The sequence below is a fragment of the Pelecanus crispus genome, chromosome 6 (genome assembly GCF_030463565.1).
Source record: "Pelecanus crispus isolate bPelCri1 chromosome 6, bPelCri1.pri, whole genome shotgun sequence".
NCBI classification, from domain to species: Eukaryota; Metazoa; Chordata; class Aves; order Pelecaniformes; family Pelecanidae; genus Pelecanus; species Pelecanus crispus.
The window spans coordinates 15380529-15403290 of NC_134648.1; positions in this window are offsets into that span (position 1 = coordinate 15380529).

Sequence of the window (22762 nt, forward strand, 5' to 3'; positions counted from 1 at the left end):
CAATATTTAGAGAATTTGTATTAATTTTGATAATTGGCATCTATAGTGTGGCTTTCAGGCAATGCTTCAAATTCACTTCGGCTTCACAAAGTAATTACAATTGCTCAGCCAAGTTCTACACTTGTTTATAGTCTGTCTAGTCCTTGTGAATTAAATGGACCTTTTATATATGTTGTGTACATATGTTTATAACAGAAGTAAAGACCTGGGGTCTTTATAAGAAGAAATCTAGTAACCATTCTTTAATAAGTATTTTGTTGTAAAATAGGTTGTTTTTCTTTGATACTAGTGGCCAACTAGAGCTAATCAGTGTGAAATTTTACATAGGTATAGTATTTATGGCACTTACATTTTCAGCATAGCTTGGGAATTTGTTTCAGATTCTTTTTTTTTAACAGGGTATTTAATAGTACCAGTTTGAAATTTTTCACTGATGAGACTTTACTTTGGCAGCTCAGCTTTCCAGTGTTGGCTGATGTTGACAATCTACATGATCTTTGTGTGGGCTGAACTGCTGCTTACTGGTGTGCTTTACTTATTTGGTTGTTGTTAGCTTTGTTTTCTATTATTTTTTGGTGATTAGCTCTTTTGTTTGTTCACTTGTTATGAAAAAGAAAAAATTGACAGGGAGTGATCATAATAAAACTTTGGAAATAAAGGTTCAGAACACAACACTGAAGACTTTTCCCTTCTTGAAGTTCTAAGATAAGGTTTTTTTGTTTTGTTTTTTAAGTAAGAAATTGTGGTAAAGAGGAAAATACTGGAAACTGCAATCGCATCTTAATTCGTAGATTGTAGTCGTGTTGCCTACTGGTGTATTATTACTGTTTCTATAATTTCCTTAGGGATATACTAAGGAATTTCTGTTAAAAAACCTCCACAAACTCACACAATTATAATAAAAACCCAAGAACAGACATTTCCCTCTCCAGACTTGTTGCCTAGTGCAATGTCACATATTCTTTAAAAAAATTTGCCTCCTTAATTGCTACAGTAGTTTGTCATTGGTCATGCCATTGACAACAAGAGTTGTAGTGCAGACAGAAAAATTGCATTAAGAACTGAACTTTGGTAGTTGTAGCTTTTTTTTTTTTTTAATAAAGGAAAATATTTTAAAAGCCTTCAAAATAAAAAATGGAGAAGTATAAAATCTTTTGTTTGTGGGCTACATAACATCCTGTCTCTGCCAGAGGTTTGCTTTTCTTAAACGGCAAGAATAAAATCAGTGTGAAGACTATAAGAGGATAAAAAGGCAGTGTGAATCCAGATGAATGAAGTATATGCAGTGGAAGAAATAATAGGAAAAGATGACCAAACTCAGGAAACAAAAAGTCTAAGGCTAAGTGAAAAAAAGCCAAGATGTAAAAAGACGTTATAAAGGTAACAGTGGAATAGGAACCTTAGAGATAAAGTTAAATATATATCAATTAACAAATTAGCCTGACATTGCACTTGGGCATTTCAGGCCCAGTCAGTATGGAATTAAAAAATGATAGAATGTAATTAATATTAGGCAAGGTGGTACAATATGTATGGTTCCTAACATAAGTATTATGGCACAATATTCTTAAAATACTGAAAAGCATATTAATCCTGCTTTTGTTTGTTCGTTTGTTTGAAGTTCAGAAAGTCTTAAATAGATTCAGACTGTTTAATACATCAAAAAATTGCAAGGAGGGAATTGTCATTGAGGTGAATCACAATTTCTTGGTTTGTATCAGCAGAGTGGAAAAAAATCCTTGTGAAGTTCACAGCTGAATGAAATGGAATATTAAATCATAGCACAGATAAATCTGTTTTACAAACTAGTCTGAGTATTTTTGCTAAGTGGGTTCATTTGGACTATGGGTGTTTAACACAAGGTCTTATGTCTAGGAACTCAGGTATGCTAGTTGTACTTATGAAACAGGAGACCTTATTAGAAGGTAATAATATTGCCTAAAGTAATATTGGTAAAGTAAAAAAACTTTAGGGCAGTGATTGGCCAAAATTTGCAGGTTTTATAGTTCATTCAGTACTTTTATATGTAATTTTTCATTAGGATTTAAATACTTCCAGCAGCCCAATAGAAAGGGATACTGCAAATCTGATCAGCACTCAGAAAACTAGAACTCTGTTGGTGGGACAGGTAGCAAATACAGACCTCAGATGTTACTCCACAACAAGGTACTTCTCCTCAATGTCTTTTTCCCATGGCCTCACTTGACCAATGTGGGTCACAGTTTCAAAGTTTAGTAACACTGTTGAATGGTGTCAACACCTAAAATTCAAATCTTTACTCTTAATTTGGTTTTGTGTAAGCATATAAGGCACAGTACATACAGCCTCCAAGTATACATGCTGACTTTGAAAGCTACCCTGTTTTAATTAAAGCTTTAATATGCCACTTTCTGTTGCTGCTTGCAATTCCTGCAAGAGGGAAAGGCTCAAAATCTATGTTGTTATGCATTTCAGATATACATTCTCATGTGGACTTGTCCTTCTGTATATGAAGATTTCCATGTAAACAAAGGTGGAAGTGTGTGAATGTCATTTAAATGTCTTGGTTTTCATAAAATCAATATGAAAGATTAAAATTAAAGAGTTGCAAAACCAAACATCTTAGTTCACTAAATTTAGTTCAGGTTAATCTCCTATTTTCTGCTTATTCAAAAAGGTTCATCTTAAATTGTCCATAATCAATTACTGATTTTCACCTTTTGTCGCTAAAAGTGTCTGCTTAGATGTATTAATCTTCTGTCAATACAGAGCTGTTCTGGCTGTACTTTGTTCATTTTACAGATTTCAAATAGAATTTTCATGTAATGAAAATGGTGAGCCTGGGACAAAATCTCATGCAGGTTGGATCAAATTAGGGAGAGTGATAGGTGGGATGTGTTTTACAAAGAAAGATGTACCCGTGCAGGTCACTACAAGTCAGTCAGTTGTTGAAGTGGATAATTATCAAAATGTCCTCTTCTTAGTGGGGGTAGAATGGTTATTTCAGATAGTGGAGGGAAAGAGGGTGGAAATAGGGAATGATGGCCAGGAATAAAAAACAAAAAGTTTTTTTCAAAATTAGCTGTGAGTGAAGATGCAATGTTTGAATAGGAATCAATTGCACCTAATCCTGTCACTTGGATGATCAGTGAAGTCTGATTTCTATGACTAAAATAGTGTTGTTAATCCCAAACGTTAAAGAAAATTCCCACTGGAAAAACAGAAACCAGCCAGATGTCTAAAACTAAGATAAGGACAAAACCGAAGGGAAAAAAAGTAATGGTTCTTCACAAAATTGAGCAATTGAACAACTTGGGGATTGGAGTTACGGACTTTTTAGTTTTATTTTCTATTTCACAAAGAAACTCACCCATAATGAATAGCACTGATTTAACAAAAGTTAATGAGTGGAGTGGATAAAAGCTAGAGATGTCTATTTTGCATTGCAAAACATTTTAACATTTTTTTTCTGGTTTGGAGCAAAACCAAATCAATCATTTAATGTTTCAGAACTTTTCATTATATGAGGATACCATTTAGAAAAAAGGCTGCATTTTTTTAAAATAAAATTTTCCCCTCTATGTGAGTTTTTCAGTTGTGCCTAACTTTTACTTTGCCTACAACATTTTATAGCATATAGAAAGAATCAAAATATTAAATTAATTACTATATTTATATAGATCTCATTTAAGGACAGCTGCTTTTTATTGAATGCTGTTTGAAACATCTTACTATTTAGATTCGTGTATCTTGTGTTACATTGGAAGATTTTGATGCTGATTAATATATGTGGGTGGAAAGTTTTCAAGATAACTGAAAAAAGTTTTGCATGGTAGCATATACTGAAATATTTCAGACTAAAACTTTCTAAATATTGAAAATTATTATTTTTTAAAATATAAACAAATGAAATGTTTCCCTTGGGAAAAATCACAAAAATATATGGGAAAATAAGTGTAAGTCAAAATCTGTAAAAATGTTATCAGGGAAAAAAGCTTTAGTTGGCATCAGTGGAATTTCCTGACTGAAATTTTCAGTACATAGTTAGGACAAAAGTAATTTATATTTGGATGCCTATACTATCAATGGATGCTCTCTTTGGAATGTTCTCTATGTAGAAAAATGTTTAAAATGTTCACATAAACTAAGAAAAATGGTGCCTTATAGCTCAGTGGAAAAGTTATGGTCCTGGTGCAACTCTCAGTTAGTAAAGTACCATTTTTACATTACTCACTGAAGTGCTAAGTTCCAGTTTTAAAAGGTACCATCATTTCAGCCTCTGTGTAGATAGCAAAAAGCTAATCACATGAGTTAAAAGTATTGGAAAATTAATATCTGGCTGCACAAATCATAAATATCTTGACATCATAAGTTTAATGTTTTCCATAATCAATCCAATGGCTTAGATTATTTACCTTATGAGTCCCGCAAGGAAAAGAAAGCTGAAATACCTGTATCATAATATTTCTCGTAACTGATTAATGTTTGTCTTGGGAATTACATGATGTTTAGTGTATTTATTTTTTGCTGCTTCTAATGCTAGGTAGAACTTTCCATAAAAGATAAATGTCCTCTTGGTCCCTAAAGCAATACAGAAGGAGTAGCTAATATGCGTGTTACAATAGTGTATAGTCATCCAGTTGTATGCTATGTTTTCTATTTTCCAAATGAGTTTTCAGAGTCAATTGGGTTAACAGGAGAGCTAATATTTCAAGAAGAGTTTAAACAAACTGGTTTGTTAATTTTCCCTAGGGATCAAAAGCGAGAAATAGGGAAGTGGCTAATAAAAGCAACCTAGAGCTAGTGATATTGTGCTGATAGAAGGAACTGAATTAACTTAAATGTGTCACATTGATTTAAGATGTCTGATTATAAAACGTGTTCTTGCCCTGCATATACTATTGGAAAACAAACTATGCATTTTATTAATGTAATGTCTTAAGACCTTGATAAAAACTTAGCCAAGGCAAACTTATCTTTACTGTCTTGAGTGTATTTGCTTTAAGATGAAAAGACTTGAAAATATAAAAGAATTTGTAGGAAATGGGTAAAATACATAAATGGCTGCTCTGATTCTTTCTGATCTATAGAACTTCCAGTGTTTTCCAATGCTCCCTTCTGCATCTTTTTCTGAATGAGGGCAGTGTTTGAAAAAGGGACCCAGGGGAGCACTGTTTCCACAGTTTCTGGAGGAAAAAGAGTAAGTACGTGGGCAGGGAAAGGTCCCTGTGTGCTTCACCTCCTCCCTGGGACATGGTGCACTGTAGAGCTGCTTTGCACTACAGGTTGGATGTAGCCACGGAGAACCCACACCATGTTGCTTCCAAGCCCATGGATAGACTCTAATGCACTCTGGCAACATGCCCCAGAGAGTCCAAAATATGGGTGGTTGTCACTCAGCATGAGCAAGGTTAATGGGCATAGACCTGTGACCAAATATAAGAAAAAACAGGAGAAAGAAAAAATTCCATAGTGCCCCTCTAGTTCAATTATAAAGCGATAACCTGATCTTCCGTTTAATTACAGATATTATTGTCACCAGTATACATACTAAATGTATGAGTAAAATGTTACCAAACCATGATTGAATGCCTTATTTCTGTTCTATTTTGCCTTATACTAAGAACAGGAAAGCAAAGTTAAGTAGCCATGTTGACCCTCGCTTCTTCCCATACCTTACAATTTTTTAGCTCCTTGTTTTAAAAAGTCACATTGTCTGTGACTTACTTGTTATTTTTATAATTGTCCTTTTCAGTCCTTTAACAGTGAGGGTTGTGTTCATTTAGAGCAGAATAAAAACATGACAGCAAATTTAGACTAGTTTCTTCCCAGCTACTTTACTTCTGCCATGAACTTGGTGTTACTTACCCAGCAAGGAAGAAGGACTGGCCAGTAACTTATCTTGGGTTCTCTGATGTGCCAGGATGGATGTGGAAGTTCCAGAAAAGACGGCCAGATTGGTATGGGAGGACCTACAACAGGCATTAAATGATTTGCAGCATAAATCTTTCAAAAATAATGCCAGGTACCATTGATACTAAGCAAGAAGGCAAGAAGGAGGGCTTGAGAGAGTCATTGTTGGGCACTGTAAAATAGTGTCCTATTTGTAATGTCCTCCAAATCACATACAATATTTTTAAACAATAGCATCCAAGAGTCTCCTACACTATTCCTTTCCCTCTTAGGAGCAAAGGCTGATAGTAGAGTTGCTAAATGCTAAAATGGGGAAACCTACTGCCACCATAGTTGTACTGTCTGGCCTATGGTGATCAACAGAGCTAGAATTTAAATGCTTTCTTCAATGCAGTGAGCTGAATGCTTCATTCCTCAAAGCTGCAAGTTAATTAATTGGATCATCTCCACAGTTACAAGCCTATTGTTCCCCATTTCGTCATTGTCTTGTTTATATTTCTGCTCAAGAAATCTTTCAGATCAGACTGTTCGTTTGTTTTAAATTCCATGGCCGTTTATAAATGTTACAGTACTCGCATTTAGACATCAGAGAAAGCAAAGTAAGCATTGTTTCACTTAACGCAAATCGAAAGTACTCAAGGGGAAAATTAATGTGTTCTATGGACTTGGAAAGGTTATGTCACATGTTTCGACAATGACAGAAAAAGCAGTAAGTCAGGACTGAGTATGGCAGGCCAGAGTAAGTATGGCATCAAAACTAGTCTTTTGAAGAAACTTCGGTGTTTTTTTTCTCCTTAATACCATTTGCCTCTTCTCTACGTTTATTTTATATGTATTACCCTTTCAGCATGCAGTTTAAATTAACTACTGAACACAGTACTTGCCTACTGCTGCTATAGGCTGCCACCTACCACAAGGCTGAAGATCTTTTCAAATGCTGGTTTAAAACTGAATATATTAGATTGGTCTGAATATAGTATAATATCAGAAAGAGAAGACAGAGTGTTTTTCACTGAGTCTTTTTATATGTGCACCTCTTCTCACTCCTCAGTACTTCAGTATCTCTTTTCCTTTAGCTTTTTTTGTGCCTGTATCAACATAGGAACCTCAAATATGACAAGCAAATTCAAACAAAAACCACTTCCACCTTGGGATTAGGCATGGCGTTTGCCACAAGACTTGCATTCTGCTGTGTTGTATCCTTTTCCTCAACCATAAGTTGGTCTTACCTATTGAGACTGTAGGCTTTTTAACAGTCTTTTTGCTTGTCTCTGTTAGTAGAGCCTCGGTTTTGGGATTACCATTTAGTCTGTAGTAGACCTTAGGCATTGCAATAGTAAGTAAAATTACAATCAGGAACAAGTTATTCTCATTTTGGTTTTGTTACTGGTTAAGGGTTTAGGTGCAGTAACATATTACAATAGTGGTGATGCTGTTACTTCATTTATACCTTTCTTTGTCTCATTGTCATTTTGGTGAAATTAACTGGAGAAAAAGCCAGAAACCTTCTTTGATTCCTTTATTTGGACCTGTGTGCTGAAAGCAGGACAGGATTATGATTTTAATAGTGCATTTTATAGTATTTTCAAAGCTCTTCTTGGACATTGGAAGGAATCTTTTCCATACATGCCTAATAACACACCTAGTTAAAATATTTATTCCACTCATATTCAGTGAATTTGTCTGATAATTTTAGTCCTTTGGGGAAATTCTTAACAAAAGTTTTGCAAGTTGGTTTGAAACAAACACCTTTCCTAATTTTATTATACATGCCTTCAAGGTCCTTAGGAGTTATTTACATCAACCAATGATATGGGCTTCTCTGTATAGCCCCAAAAAAACGAAAAACCTAAATAGTATCCCACGCAGGATCTAGCATCTTTTACATCTCACCACCTGGCTTACAAGGTTGTATATCTTTCAGCTGAATCATTTATGACAAGAGAAGCTGTTAAAGTTTCTTTGGCACATTGTTTAGATGTAGCTGCCAATGAAAAGACATTAATAAGTTAGCTATTGCAGCTGTGCTTGGATGTACCCAAGGCAGTTGCAATTTTACTATTATTCAGCAAGCCTGGCAATTCATATTGTTCACCCTATTTGTGCTCTTGAGCTGGACTCTTCAGGTTCATCTGGTTCCAGAGTTAGCTTTAGTTTCCATTTTGGTTTAGGGACAGCCTTTTGTAGACTGTGACGTGAAGCTGTTTATGGTGTGGTGTTGAGTGACAGGCTCATCAGATGTCAAGCTGTAACAGTGCAGGCATCTCAGAGTGACAGCAATACTTCACAAGCCAGACTTAAGACTACCCAGATATGGCTCAGTGAACACACTTGTACCTTGGATTTTCTGCTGTAATTCTAACAGCTTGTTTTTCAGTCTTGCCCAGCTGAAGAAGGTGATGGTGCTTTGTGTATGTGTGATGAAGAATGCAGGTGAAGCATATCCATTAGGTCATATTTTAGTGACAGAAAGTTAGGGTAATCTCTCTGCTGAAGTCAGTGTAATGTTTATATACGTAAGTTAACTACTTTTGTCCAAGTTACCAAAGTGCCACTTAATTTTTTTTGTGACTAAGTACTGCTTTGAATGTCCTGCTACGGAATGCAGAGATCCCATGAAGTGAAAAGTTGGCACTGGTCAGCATTGTTTTGTCATGAATGTTTGTGAGAGCTTTTGTGTTGTCTGCCAGAATAAGTAATTATTAAGAGATGCATTAATCACCTGTATCTGGTGATACATTTGGATAAATGTAACAAAAGCAGAAAAATGTGAGAAATATGTCAGCATGATTTATCTGCAGATGCAGAAACAGTTCAGTGAAGCTTTTAAATACATGCACCGAAAACTTCTCTAGAAAGGATGTACTCCTTATTCATAATCATTTGACTAGAAAAATGCAAGACACCGTTCACATGACAGTCTTGGAAAGCTGTTTCTTTGTCTTTGTCATCCTTTTCCCTGGCAGGGTTGCTTCCTACACGTTGTATGCCTATACTCTGTCCAATTTAATTCTGCCACCTTGATGACTGCTGGAAAATGCACTCCAGACTTACCCAGAATGGCAGTTAGTACCAAGCAAACACAGTGAGCTCTATTAGCTCCATTTCTAGTAGTCAGTATGGGACAATATCATATATATTTTTTTCAGTAATAAGTTTTCAGTATCTTCCTTTATTGTCCTATATTCCTCCTTTCTCCTAGCTGCTCTGTTGCATCTGCTTCTAGTCTCAGTTGCTGAGACAAAAAGGTAGTTATGGAATGGAAAGCAAAACCCAAGATTCCTAGAATCGTCCAGCCATCATAGAAACAGACATAGCTCTTTCATGTTTACAAAAACCTCCCCAAACTTTTCAAGCTATAAGGAGTTAAATTTCATATCTAATAAATGCACACAGCAAGCACAAAGTCTGAGCATCAGTACATGCACTGTAGAAGTTCATTATTTACTTAGAATATACTATTAATGACCTGATACTACCTTTTTGAGTAATTCAGTTTTAGAAGGATGTAGGTTTTTTACTGCAAAAATCAGACTTCATTATTAAATGTGGTTTACTTTTCAGTTTAGGCTGTAAGAAATGTTTACAATAAAATTTGAAGCCCTAAAATTTTAATTATTCCCTGAAAAATACGGTTAAGTGTAAGCAAGTATTTACAAAGTTTCACAGGTTTCTTTGTCCCATTTAAGACAAAGCGCTGGAACATTTGCATCTTGGTATCAAATCAAATCACTGATGCAGTAAAATGCTTAACTGCAGAAGTTCAGGGGACTCATGACAGGTTGAAGTAAGGTGTGCTGTTTGGCTCCTGGCAAACAATACCAAGCTCTGGAGATCATTGTATGTAGCTGGGTACAGGGTTTCACCCTGGTAAGAATCACTGTGAACAGTTGCCACTTCTTATTGTGCAGCACTATTACTGTACCAATGAACAACTCTTCCTAGGACTTTATTAGTTAAAAGTTCCAGGCATACCTCTAATATTTCCTAACACTGCTTTCAAAGGTTAATAAATAAAACTGGAAAGTTTTCTTTAGTTGGATGTGCTTTTTATTAGATGGCTTTTTTGTTTTTCAATATGTTTTCTTTATGTTATCCTGAATGGTATCATTTTTCTTTGAAAGAATTCTGAGCACAATATTTGATAGTTTTATGATATTAATTTCAAGGACAATGCTAAAATGGGACAGGACAAAACACAAATGTTCTCTTCTGCCTCAGAAATAAATGTAATAAAGGTCTAAGGGCACTCTACTAATATTCCGATAACAAAGATTGAAGTCTTATTAATACTGAGTTCATCTGTGGTTATACAGCATTTGACACAATTATCATGACAAATTACTATTAAATGGAACAGTCTTCTGTACAGATGTTTCTTTGCCAGCCTGTCTATTAGCCTGGCTATTTATACATTCTGCTGTGCATCTTTGTGATGGATTTCAAAAGAGCTAAATTGGATATTTTTGCCTAACTACAGTAGGTTCTAGGAAATGTTATCCCATGGCTACGTGTCCTCAGTGTGTGACAGATGATACAAATCACCACAGTATGCCCTCCATTAACTTGAAACATTTGCCCTGATGTCCTCTGGAAAGACTTGGTGCATCAGAAAATTAATGTATAAAGATTGTACCTGTTGCAAAGTTTTTGCTTCACTTAGAAGACTTTCGAGGTCAAAAGCAAATAGATTTAAATGCTCCCTACTCAACTATAGTGCTTAAAGTACTACATAGTCAACCCCTGGTGGGTGCCTTTTACACCCTCCTGAGTGCCTTTCTGAAATTTATCTAATACTGATTCTCCTTTAAATTTTTTCATGTTATTGTAGTTGGGAGTAGCAGACTGCAATCATTAGTGGCATTTGGGGTTAAAACTACCTGCAAAAAAATGTTCAGGAAGTAGTATTTTTACAGGAAATATAATTGGGTTGAACATGGTTTTCTGACTAAGTTCACAAGGTATGATTGCTGAATGCAATTATTTGATAAGACACATAAGAAAATAGGCAAATACCTAAAAATAAGTTCAAAGAAGTAAAGAATCAGAAGAAAGTATGAAATATTAATTGAGATTTTTACACAAATGGAATGAAAAATATTAATCAAAATAGAGCATCCCAAATAAATACTCAAAAATGTTTGCAAGGAGATAATTTGTCACAAAAATCAGACAGATGATACAAAAAATTCCTGTTTGGTTTTATTCAAAGACACTGTTCATGGAATCATCTAATTACTGAAGCAACTGCAGTACAGCACATTCAAACATTATTTTCCTCCATATATTTTTTTTTTGCCAAAAGTATAAAATCCTCTTGATATACTCACATTTCTTTTCTGTTGCCTTGTTGTTTATATGCTTCAAACAAAGATCATAGTTCCTTTGTGTTAGGTTTTATACAGACATGAAAAACAAATGTACTGTCTCTCCAAAGATGTTGCAATTTTATCACATAATGAGAACAAGAGTAAAAGAAAATTTTGGAGATAAATAGATAATTTTTAGGACTCTTACTGGGAACTCTGGAAGAAATATAGGAACTGTAGAAGATAAACTAGGAGTAAACAGTAGGCAGTTAATCTTATGGGCAAATACTTAAGGTAGTAATTGCAACATAGGAACCATCTAAAATAGGTCTAATTTATTTGTGTAAGTATATTGTTACTTACCATACAGTATATGAAATAATAGGCTGAGAATTATACTGCACATATAAAAAAAATGGTCCTAGTACAGCATCTGAATCATTGTTGACTGCCTTAAAGATGAATCTCACAAGAAGAACAGAAGAATTTGAAGGAACGCTATTACAACTGAAGAAAAAAAATTTTACAATGTAGATTGGTTTTTGGAGTCCCAAGTTGAGATTTGCTGCTGCCAAATCACAGAAGCAGCCATGTTTTTCACTTGTAACCCAAGCAAATTTGAGCTGTAAGCGAGTAGGAGACACATATATAACCCCATGATGATATTTTGAAAGAGAATGGCTTCGCTTTAATGGGAACTAGTTAACACAGCTGGGAGAAAATATCCTCATCAGTATTTCAAATGTAGGACCTAGAGAGAGTACTCTGTCTCATGGTAAGAGTTAATGCTCTTTATTCTCTTACTCTGTTCATTCTGATATTCTGAAGTTTGGCTAACTTCATATATACATTAATGTGTACATACATATATATACCGTAATAAATACATATCAAATTTCATTATCCTTTCAAAGAAAAGCAGAGCAGGAATACCATCTTAAGTTGACTTTGTTAAGAAACAGGATATTTAAGTTCCGAGTCCTTAATTAACCCTGTTTTCTTAGCAGTACTTATTTGTGAATTGATGACAGTCCTACTCAACACAGAGTCAAAACTTCTTTCCTTCCTGGGACTGATGTGATGAGAGAATGCAGGTCACTGTGATATGACAACAGGTCCAGTCCCACGTACGCTTTTGAGAACTTAGCAGTTCACTCCTACCTGGTCCTCACTGCCTGAGGTCAGGTTTCCTGCCACTGCAGGACAGACTAGAAAATTCCTTCCATCCTTTCTTTATCAGCTTTTAAAACACTTTTGATAATGGACCACTTCAGATGATTTCCTCCAGCGTAGAATTAACATAACTTTCTCCCCAGATCCCACATAGTCTTTACCAGTCTCATCGCAGAACTGTCATTCCTTATTGCAGTCATTTCTCTCTAGCCCAAAGAAGAGGAGGCAAAATTAATTCTGCTTTACCCATTGCCCACCTCAGAGGAGAAATTGAGATGATAAATCCGCAGGGGGGAGAGAAACTTTAAGCATGAGCGAGAAGTGTGTAGGCTAAAAATGGGACTGGGAGTTCTTCCAGGTGCATATTCCTGTGCACAGTTGCAGTATGTTTGTTTAAAGCACAAAGATAATTTTACAGCAGTCCGTAAAATAAGAAGTCATCCCATGTAAGGGCAGTTGTCTATGCTGAACAGTAATATACAGCACAGCCATAATCTGGCTCGTCAGTACTGTATCAAAAAGTCTCCATAATTGCTACAATATGCACTTTGCACAATTTCAATGTGTTGAATTTTTGTCATTTATTCTTAAACTAATCCTCCTTTAAATGTTCCCTTTCTGCTGATGTGAATTGAAGAATTCTTTAGTTAACACCATTAGCTTTTCATGGTATCTAAATCTCTTCTGCCATGAGCATCAATACTACAGTGCTGCTGTCTCCAAGCAGTTCTGCATCAGTGCTTTTAGATGGAACATGACAGATACAGTAATGTTCTCCACGTAAATTGCTCTCTACATATAGGCAACAAGCAAAATAACATGGAACATTCATTGCCCTGTGACTGCAAAAATTACAACTGTATTCATTGTATGCTGGTTCAAATGCCTAAGCCAATCATAATATACAGCAGTCTTAGTGAATTTTAAAAGCCACGTTCTAAGCCACAATGCACTATCTTACTCCCATGGGATTCCTGGAAAAAAAGGATTTCAGTTGTAGACAAATTTCTCCCTCTTTTTTTCTAATAGCATGGAATTGAAAACTAGTTAAATAACTTTGGGTTACAAACTGGTTTTTAAGCTGATGGTCTTGATTGTTACTGATGGCTATAACATACACTAAATATACTGACTTTAACTGTTCTGCTTAATTTTATGCATATATCCAAATCTAAATAAGCAAATGTAATTCAATGAAATACATAAACTTACTGCAGAACCAAGTGTTACGTTCTTTGTAGATTTGCAGTCATTCACTCCAGCCTTCTGGCTTATAAATCCAGCTAAAGCTGATAAAGCTGTCATTTGCCATTTAAAGTCAATCCTTTCCTTGTTAGAAGCAATGGGTAGTTTTGCTGCATATATTAATGACAATATAATTCTCACCTTCCCCTTGTTTTGGTTTTTTTTTTAAATGATGCAATGGCATCCATTATTCTTAATTTCTAATGAAAATCTGTAAAGAATACCTTATTCTATAATAAAGGATGTGTTTTAAAGGCATTGTCTCTTTTAAAAAAAAAGCTGTGTTACATATGGTGCATTAAATGTACTATAAAAAGTGTGATATTCTTGGTATGTTTGTATGGTGTGTAGCTTTACTTCCTTATACAGATTTCTTTTTGTTACACATCAGTTTTTCAGGAAAATGCAATTGAAGTTGCTGTTATGTTTGAAGAAATTAAGACAGTTGTGAAACACAGAACATATAATTAACATTATTGAGCAGAACAGAGCATTTTATAAAAAACTTAGTGACACTCAGTTAATGTAAAAATACTTAGCATACTGTGTGTACTTTATGTTACTGCCAACTAATAATCAAGCAGTTAAGTAGTAAAGTTCTTAGAATCTCAATCTGCAGACAAGTTGTAAAAGAAAAGGCCTGCTTCAGTTTTCGGACAATTTGACAGTGCACCTTAGTGATATCCTTCTCTGAAGTGACATCTCTTGTCTTTATGAAACTGTATCCTTGTCAGATGAATTCTGACAAGAACCTTTGCCTATGATCGGTCAAGATTCTTTGTGGGAACATTGGACGGTCTGGCACAGAGCAACACAGGAATCATACCTGCTTTGCTCCAGGATATTTATTTTCTATATGCAGGGAAACAGTGAGATCTGAAAAGGAAGGAAGGAATGCTTATTTGTAAATTTTTAAAAGATTGCATTAATGAAGGGCGCGCTTCTAACCCTGTCAATTACTTTTCTGATTTTCTTCCTCCCTGTCTCCTTCAGATGATCACTCTTTGGTTCCTCATTCTCTTTCAGAAGTTTTCATATGATTCCACTGCGCTCTGATTATCAGTCTGCCTGCTACTCCCATTTTTTTTAAAACATGCCATATTTTCCTGAAGAATAGATTTCCCATTTGATAGTATTCTAGCCGGTAATTTTCAGTCTGGCTTTTCCTTTCCAGTATGTCACACTACTTTGACCCAGATTACCAATGTCCTTTCATAGTTTAGCATGTTATTGCCCTCACTGTCCTGGTTATCTCTTACTCTTCATCTCTGTCCGTCAGCTTTCATGAATCTCTCCTTCCTTCGTTCTTGTACTTTATACACTTTACTAGCAGCTGCTGCTTCTGAAAATGTTTGTACTGTTGGTAACTTTGAAATATTTTCCTTTGTTTATTGATGTTTTTCAAGTTTCAGAATTAAGATTCCTTCTTTTTTTTCTATCTCTGTATGATATTGTTTGATCCCAAAATTTTGGCTGCCTCTGTAACATAGAGAGATCCTAATCATAAAACCAGGCATTTTTGCTGCTCCAGTCTTCCAGAGCTAATAATTTTGCAAATATGCTCTCTGGAATATCTGCCTGCATTTCAGATGAGCACTCTAGAAATGACTGTCACAGTTTAAAGTGTTGCTGCTGCTCTAATCCAGAAAAGGATAAAGATACTTTGAAGATTTAAATGATGGGAGATAGCAACAGAATAGTCAGCCTTGTACTCAGTCAGAGATGGCAACAGTGTACGTCTTTGTGAATATGAAAATAGATAGCTCCTCTTTGACATAGTAAAGAAGAGCAAATTGGTAGCGAGATGGAAGATGATGGAGGTGATCTAATTTAAGCGTATATACTAGCACAACATTTGTAGCCACTTCTTGAATTGGTGCAGGAGGGCAAGGGTTTTGTTTAAGACTACACAAAAACTGCAGCAGTCAAATCATGTGGAAGTCATATCCTAGCAGTCTAGACTAAGGACAGCAATCATTTTACCTGAGTGGATGGGCTAGAGATTACTTTCTTCATGCTGCTATAGAAAAATAATGTGAAATATTTAGCCATTACTTGTACAGGTGGACCTACAAACAGGTGAAACTGGAGATATGTCCTGGCTGTTGGCTGGAGTGATAGGGAGGACATCATAGTCATCCACAGAGGACATATTGCAAAGAGCTTATGGGGAGGTTTAAGAGTCTTCTTGGGTATGCTGAGCTTTTCCTAATGGCTAAAATGTTGCATGAAAGCACTAACAAGCCTGAAACAGATTTGTGGTTAAAAGCTACTTGTTCTGCATGTGTGATGTCTGTATGACATTGACTTTTGTATTTCTGTTGTTCAAAGTAAGGCACAGAGCTACTAGAGAAGGTCTGACAAGTCAAAGATGGGATTAATTTTGACTATGGAGAGGTCATCAGAGATGTTGGTAAGAACAGGTTAAACTAGATGAAACAGGCTAAAACATGGGCTAGAACTGGGGGAGAGGAACTTTTAGGTACTGTGAACTGGTCATTTGATGAAAGCGAAGTCAGGCAGGAGGAGGAGGCATGGTAGTACTTAAAGGAATCCAAGCTTATTTTTAATGAGGACAGGACCCTCATTTTTTATCACGAGAGACATGGTTAGAAGGGAAGGATGGGGTTTTTGTTGGGAGGCTTTATTTTCTAAATGCAACTGAAATTGCAATCTAAATCTATCATAAAGTTTACTACTGCACAGTAACTTTTAAAAATATTTCTGCTCCAGTCAAAAGCACGCTTACAGTTTATGCAATCACAGAATGCATTTACATTATGTGTTAAGCCTTATTTTAGTATGCCAAGTCAACAGGCTATGTATCAGGCATAAACAGGTGGAAGATACCTGTCTAACCTGTGTATTGTAAGATGTTGCCTTTCCAGAACTTCAGAGATGTGTATTCATGCTAACAGACTGAATGAAACAAAAGTCTTCTATAGTTCTTCTGACTTCTGTTCCTTGGAGGTAAGCACAGCTACCAGAAACGGAAGGAAAAGGAAGAGCCAAACCCCAGCTGTCTGGTGTCATCTAAGCTGTTTGTGCAAGTGCATTTCCTCTTTGATGTTCTTGGCAATGGCAACTAACCAGCTGGGACGTGTGTCAGCTTTTTTCCGGGGAATGGAGGGGAGGAGGAACATTCATACACATACACTCTTGTCTCTGGTCTCTTTTGGGAAGCAGCAATTAACAGCTGAGAGGTTATTAAAAATTTCTTCCTAAATTACATCTTATCTATGGCTTGCTCCTTTTTAAACAGTATAACAAACCTTGATGAGTGGCAGGGCTCATTTTAAGACCATGAGACTAGAGGCAACAATGTCATGAGGAAACAAATTAAATCTTAATCCTGAACCACTGGCCTAGGTCATGTAGGGCTAGCTTTAAATGTGGACTAGCTTGCTCAGACAGCAAACACCATGAAAGCATGGTAGCACCTACCACAGGCTTACCACCTGGATAATCGTTCAGCTTCGTGATTTCTGGGGCTGTTAGCTACTTTGTTATCAGTCACCCAAATAAGCTTACAGCTAGCATACCTGCTATGTCTACCCAAGAAACAGTCACATCTGTGATGGCAGCATAAATTCAACTTTTGACTGAGGTCATGATTTTTGTTTTCTTAAAAAGAAAAGGCTGTAGCTGTAAACCTTTAAGACTTGGACACTTCACTGAAACTTCTGTTAATGTGCTGATTTTCATTTCACACTGTTTATAAGCTCATAAGGTTATTAAGCTCTTAATTTTTTTAATTCCTATCTTAGTAATATAAGTTTTATGACTTTATGCAGTTCTGAGAAATTCAGAATGGCAGTAACTTTCCCAGTGAACAGTTTTGTGCAAACTTTGTATCAGAATTTGTCAAGGCCATATAGGAATGTTCAGTAGCAGTCACTTGACACATCTGTTTCCAAGAAATAAACATTACCGATCGAGTAAACAAAATGTTTTTCTTTCCTTTCATCTTTTGAATATAGTAATAGAAAATAGAATGTAGGACTGCATGAAATAGTAGATACTATAATCAATCTATTTGTACATCTCCTCTCCTCCTCTCATTTCCTAAACCCTCGTGAAGGTGTACCATTGCGTCTTATTCCTCAGTTGTGGTATACCTTCTAATCTATCAAATTAATCAGGCATCCTAAAGTTTTTTGTCAATTTATCTATCATGTCAGACAAGAAGCATTGGACTAGCATACACCCATCACACAGTGCACTAAAAATCAATGGAAAGTAACCCTGTTTACTGCAGCATTTTACACTGAGTGTAGTTAACATACTGTCGTTCAGTAAACAAAGTACTTTGTAATGTAGAATATATTAATTTGCTATAAGGTATTTCAAAATAAGGTGACATTTCAACACTTTTCTTAGTGCCAACATTACAAGTATGAAGAGACTGGTTTTTGATAGATTGAGCAGCACATAGCAAATCAGAAGTTACTTTTGGTGGTTGCTCCTTTAATGAGATGTATCACACAGCTTGGATAAATTATCTGCTGTGTGAAGCAACTTATCATGCCAGAATATACAGTATATTGTCATGGGCTTTTTTTCTCCTTTTCTTTTTTTTTTTTCCCCTTTTTGATTCTCTGGTATTCTGATGAATTATTTGCAGCATTTCCCTTTCACTGCTGCTAGAATAATCAAGTTATGTTTCTTGAACATCAGTCTATCATTTTCATTTACTTCCTCTGTTGTCAAAGACATAGGGAGGAGGAAAAAAACCCCACTGCTTAATTTCACAAGACATTCTTCTATTTCCTTTGCTCCTTTGTTTCTTTGCTTCCTCTGCTTTCTTTGTTACAGCTTTTAACTTAGAGAAGACTTTTAAGTTTCTCCACTTCAGTGTAAGCTAATGAAGTCTCATTATTTATTTATTTTTTAAATGAACTGTAGTTTCACCACCACGGCCCTCTGAGCTTTAGATGCTTTCTCGTCCATAGCATCAATTGATCATCTTCAGGATTATATTTTTCTCTACATACAGAATATGCTTAAGAATTTTTGTGGTTTTTTTCTTCTTTTTTTTTTTTTTTTTAACTTTTGGCAACCAGAAAGCAACTGTTAAATTCTTATGTTACCACATTTAGCAGGATTTCAGGCATAATTACTGGAGAGTCCATGACCTATTTCAGCCTCAGTTTCCTAGCTTAACACAGTGATAAAACTTTTTATTTATAACCAGCTGCAGCTGAAAGTATACATCTCCACTTGAATAATTAAGATCATGATGCATACGCAAAAATTCATCTATTTTAAATGAATAACATACCAAATTTACAAAGACCAACCTGTAACAGGCTTCCTTACAACACAGGATTTTTAAAGTGTTTTTTGCTGGTATGTTTATTTCAGAGGAAATTAATTTATGTTTTAAATTACTGAACTTTCCTGACCTTCTGGAACAGTTCTTACATCCAGCAGTAAAGACAAATGGATGTATCATTATTCCTTGGAAAAGTTTACTACATATCTCTCTGGAACATTTCTGAAGCTGAGTTGCTTCCAGCTTACCCAAGCCTTGTAAGAGCGTCATGAAAAAACCAAGGTCACCTCTGTCTTCTTTGGGTGAGGTTTCTTAGAGTTCAGACTACGTATCATCCTACTGAATTTAGCAGGAGATATTTCACTGAAATCTAATCATACATTTACTAGTCTGTGGGCATTATAGATGTTTTTCCCATGTTCATCTTCTATACCCTTTGGAAAGTTTGCATGTATGCATAAGACTATACTATCAACCTGAAAATGAACATCAGTCTTATCAACAGAGTTAAGTACTTATGAGATAAGTAAAGGTAAAAAAATTAATGGTAGAATTACTGATATAAAAATGCGAAACCTTAATCTGGTCAGACTAGAACATACTAATGCAACATTGTCACCCTTTCTTACACAGTTGTCAAAGTATCAACCTATTGTCAAAAACACAGATACAGCCCTTAAACATAACTGTGGCACTGAAATATAATCTTTCTAACAGTTGAAGATATTTATTGATGGGCAAGTCAGACGCATATTGCTTCCATAGCCTTGCAGGCAACAAAGTCCAATTTTAACTCTTTTTTGCATGGAGGCAAAATTTAATCCCAAGGAACAGAACTTCCAAAATGGGACACAGCCCAAGAGGATAAGATTTATCCACCAAATGTTAAGTATTAGACCACACAGTCCTGCCCACAGAAGTGTGTTAGTTCAGTAACATAATAAAAAAGCCTATGCTATTGAGTCATCAACTGTGGAATTTCCCAGAGGACTTTCTCTATGTGGGGGTCTGGTATATAAACTAAGAGAAGCCATCACTGTTCAAATGATAGACATGATTACATAGATTTGGACCAAAAATACCAGGTTTCCTTTCTCCTATCTCCCACCCCAGTGAATCACCATTTCCTAACATACTCATTTATTTCTGGAAAATCATGAGTAAATTTGTGGGAGGGAGAGTGATTGTATCTTTTTCCCTCCTCTCTTCTTTGTAATATTCTTTATAGAGTATGGCTTATTTTCCCCTGTGCTGTAAGATCAGTATGGATCTTAGAAGCTTAAAGAAAAAGGTATTTACATGGTTGGAACCCTTTGTATAACTCCCTGTAATTCTTTGTTATTCCTTCAGGCAACTGAAGAGTATATTTGCAACAACAGCTCCAACAAAGCATATTGGATTTATTATTTTGTGTATGCTAGGACAGTTATGGGTAACTCAGCATAACATATTCCTTTAGTGTCACATACTGTACACTTTATACATGAATTTCTGTAGTTATATCTCCATTAGCAAGTAGTGCAGTGCAGTAAGAGTGCATCTTCAGCACAAAATATTTGCTGCTCAGGACACAATGTACACTTTTATATATCTTTCAAAGTGGATACTTTGAATACCTATTAGCACCTGGAGCATGTTGGCTGTGCTACTGGACCATAACTTTTGGTTTTGTTCCATTCAAAAGGAATTCAGATCTCTGCCTAACCTTACACCAAATATAGGGGAGATGCTGTGCATACCCCATACAACTCATTGCGTATTCCTTCTGATCTCTGTATGGGACATGTAGGTTAGTTTGCCTATTTCATCACTACGTTTTTAATGCTGACATGACCATTTAGGGTTCAAATTGGTCCATTTGTGTTAGAAATCTCACAAATATGGACATACCTGGTTTTGTAGGGAGACTGAGGCCAACAAACTCTTTTGCTTTTGGCCATAAGGCTAATTTCAAATGTGACTGTTGTGTAGGCATCAATTTCCTGAGCCACAGTAAAAGTAATGCACTTAAAAATGCCTTTAGAAATACTTTACTATAAACAACTTCTCCTTGTACTCTACATGCAACTTCTTCTGTAATTATTTTTTCACTTTGTAAACCACAGATTAAACTAAAGATTATGATAAACTATAGCAACCTTAGTGAATGGAATAGAAAATTTAAGAAAGGCTCTGGTTAGACAAAAGATGCAGTTTGTTCAGTACACTACCTGATTCAGTACACTATCTGATTGAAATAAATTTTTACAGAAGGAGAATAAAGACAGGAAATATAGTAGGATTGTGATGGCCACTATTCTGACCATACACTACTAAAGTTCAAACTAAACATACATTGTTCTGTTACAAAATCCTCTGAAGTGAACTTCCAGTGATATCCATTTGTTTAGATCTACTTGATAATCTATATTTGTACAGCATAAATCATTGGTATGGCTTCAGTCTTTGTAAAAAGCACTAAAATTATGTACAGAGGGAAGTCTCATTATCTGACAGAGTGTGGAGTTAGCTAAATATATTTTTTTAGCTACTAGAAGCATAATTATCCCCCCAAAAGCTCTAATTTACAATATAATCTGTAAATATGCTTTTAATGAGCAAATCACAAATCACACTTAATGATCTTTGATACATGAGCACCTTTTGGTGATAGAAGAGACAAAAATTTTACAAATTTGAGCCAGCCAAAAATATTTTTATATGTGACTCAAAATATATTCATAAGGCTGCTAGAATTAAAATATCTGGAATATAGCTTACAATTAAATGCAGAAAACCACTTTTAATATATATTCAAAATGATAAAATAATTGCTAAATTATGCAAATTTTATGATAGACCAGAAAAACAAGTAGATTTTTATTTAATTGCCACCTTTTGCTGATTCAAGTATGTTACTCACAGGGAGTCCTAATAGTTCTATCAGGCTTTACTAATGTATTCAAGTAAAATGAACAAAATAATTAAATGTCTAAATATTGATTTAAAGTGCTCCAAGTATTAATGAAGTTTTGCTCACTACTTAACATGGGTTAAACTGTGGTTTCTATACCTTCATCCTTTTGGGTTGCTGCCTGAGACTGAGCAAACAGATCTAAACATGATGCTGGCGATTTCTTCACTCCAGCGTAGAGAAAATGTATCCTCATTGGCATGGTTCTTGCAAGATTCATATTACTTTCTGTTTCCTGATAACCTCTGCAGGAGTACGGACTATAATTTCCAAAAGCTTCTATGTATTGCATGATGGGGTTAAGTTTAGAAAAGGTTGGCACACATATGCCAGTGAGGTGGGTGAAGAGTGGAAAAGGAGGTTCATGTTTGTGTTTCTTAAGCCTTCAACACTTGGACATGGCTCCAGGAGAATGATAAGGACTAAGACTGCTATCCCAGCATGGACAGCAAAAGACCAGACACAGGAATGATTTACCTTTGTGTGACTGGGATTAGTGAAGCTCTGCTACCTTCCAACTTCGCTCTGTGAATAAAATCCTCTTTTTCACTCATGCTTTTTATTGTTAGAACTTAAGTAGTACAAAACCATTGGAGACTGTTGTGGGGGAGTGCTGTTGAGAGCTCTTGCTCTTAAACTCTCTCTGCCCTTCCCAGCTCATTTGGCTTCATGGTATGTACACCACCTGCTCTCTGATGTCCTATCTCATCTGTGACTGCGCCTAGTAATAGTAGCACTTCCAGTGCAACCAGTGTCCTTGTCATTTTTTACTGCCTTTACTCCTGTGTTCAAATTCTTCCTCTGCTGTTCACGTAGCAGAGGATTTCATTTTGATGCCATTGTTGGGAGTCAAGTTAGAGAATTTGTTGTCTGGACATTGTGGTACTTAGATGCTTAGGCACCAGTAGCCACAGT